Below are 2,597 nucleotides of genomic sequence, written 5' to 3' on the forward strand. Positions count from 1 at the left end.
GCGCCAGGCGTCGTCGGACTCACTGTCCGATGACTCTGCGGTGCTCTCTTCCCCCGAAGACGAGGAGGAGGAAGAAGAAGAAGATGCTCCCCCACCGACTAGGGGAGACAAGAAAAGGAAGGCCGCCCCAACCGGGAAGGCCGGAGGGTCCAAGAAGGGAAGGAATCTCCTTCCAGACAGATCCACCGCCGTCGATGAAGGCGAAGTCGAGTGGTTGCCCAGGGTCAAGCCCCCGGGGAGATCGTAAGTATTCGGATACCAGAGTAACTCCTAGGATTCCTTTGTCGCACTACTTTCCCTAATGCCGAACGCAATTATGCAGGCCGCCACGAGCCAGTATCGATGTATCATCGGACGGCTCCTTGGGCTTGTCGGACATGGATAGCGATCCAGTCCCGACTGCCACCTCCCCTCATCCTGCCGACGATGCCGAGGTGTTGTCTCAAGAGGCACCGAATCGAGGGGAGACAGTCCTAGAGGCGCCTCAAGGCGACCTTCCAGACTGCGGGAGCCGCGGGGATGGGGCCCCCGAGAGCTCCGAGTTCGGCCCTCAGCCGAACATCGTGCCGGACCCTCCAGCGGTTCCGGGCTCGGGCAGGCGGTCTCCTTCTAAGAGGGGCAAGACGCCTGTGCCGGTGACCTCTGTCCATCCAGAGGCACCGGACAATCTGCTGGAAGCGCTTCACAGCGCTTCCATCAACGAGGAGCACCGCACTATCATGAGTGCGGTGATCCAGAAGGTTCAGTCCGCCAAGAGCGGATTAACTGAAGCCTGTGCCAGCCTTCTAACAGGCTTTGAGGTAAGTGTTTTAAAATGTAGTAGAAATATTACCGCATAGACAGTAGCCCCTGATGCTTTGTTCGGTGTTCACAAAGAAAAGCCGAACAGAGGATCAAATAATATCGCAGGAGTCTAATATAAGTATGTCAATATGCATATGCAGGCTTCACTGCTGGCGTCCGCCGCACTAACTGCGGAGGTCGCCGTACTAAAGCAGGACCTCGAGGGGTCCAAGAAAGAGCTCGGCCTTGCCAAGAGGCAGCTCGAGGAGAACAAGGGTAAGTAATACCCCGTCCATAGATATGTATATAAAAAAGGACGCGATTGCAAAATGACAGGATCATTGTATGTTTGCCAGGGGCCACGACCGAGGTGGCGACCCTGAAGCAAGCGTTGGCCAAGGCCAAAGATACATTGGCCAAGGAGCGCACCGAGCGAGAGAAGCACGAGGCTCGGGTGGGCGAGGTGCAGCAAGAGCTCCAGGCTCTTGTGGCGAAGCACGAGGCGTTGGAGCTTGACTCCAAGACGCGGGAGTCTGAGCTTGCCGCGGCCCTCGAGAGTGTAAAAAGTGCCAAGGCCGAGGCCAAAAAGGCCCTCCAAGAGATCGACGCGATGAAGAAGATAGCGACGGGTAAGGTTTTCTATATGCAAAGCAAGCATGTAAAAGTAAATTACCGATTACTTACCCAGATCCGGAGCTCTTCAGGAGCATTCGCAGATTTGCCCCGCAGTGTGTCCGATGCCGCACAATTTTACCAGGCCGAGGACGGAAGCTCGACGGAGAAGCTGTTCTGGTCTCAGGCCGAACATCCGGTGCCAATGAGCGACCAGCTGAAGCATATGGTCGAGCTACATAAGGCGGCCGATCAGGCCATGAAGAGCTTTATAGTCCGGTTGTGGCCTGGCGACGCCCTTCCGAACAGCTTCTTCGGCCTGGTGAGGCGGCTCGTGGATGCCTGCCCGCGGCTGGAGGTCGTCAAGCGATCTGTCTGCATTGAAGGTGCACGCCGGGCTTTCGCCCATGTGAAATTGCAGTGGGTCAAGCTAGACGCCGTGAAGCTGATCAAGGAGGGGCCGCCAGAGGGCAAGGAGCACCGCCACCCCGAAATGTACTACGAGGGTGTTCTGCCGGGCGCCCGTCTCATCGCGGACGAGTGTTTGAAAGATGTAATATTTGAATGAGACTTGCTCGTTTTATCCTGTATGTATGAAAACTTGTTTCATATGCGCTATGCAACGCTTGTTGGAATTTAAAATGTTACCTTCTGTTTGGCTATTTATCCAATCTGAGAGATGGCTAGTCCTCGGCTTCTGCCCCCATGCCACGAGTGCTGGGGTGTTCGGGATAAACCTGAGCACTCTTGTTCCCATGTTTGGGTCCTTCAAGGGAGGTGCTCAGCACAACGAACAAGGCAACCAAACTAATAATGCTTTATCACTCTCACTTAGCCATAGAATTCTATAATTTTAAATTTCGGCAAAGCCCCTGGTATTCGGAAGGCCGAATTCGGGGCGCGATACACGCCTGTAAGCCGGACAGGGCCGGCCCCTCGCCCTAAGCGGCATAAGTCTTTAGGGACTCAAAAAACCTCGCCGAACAGCGACCAGTCTCTCGCCTTATCATGACAGTCAGTTTTAGCTTTCTCTACTGAGGTGCTCAGCCCGGCAGAACTAGGGCACAATCGCAGTAGTTCTCCTAGCGCTACCTTAGCCGATAGAGCGGAATGTAAGGTACCAAAACATAGGAGCCGGGCAAACCCAACATTTGACCAAAGACATGATTCGGAGCTGATGCATATAATGCTATAAGTTCGGG

Source organism: Triticum urartu, chromosome 2 (assembly GCF_003073215.2).
Source record: "Triticum urartu cultivar G1812 chromosome 2, Tu2.1, whole genome shotgun sequence".
Lineage (NCBI taxonomy): Eukaryota > Viridiplantae > Streptophyta > Magnoliopsida > Poales > Poaceae > Triticum > Triticum urartu.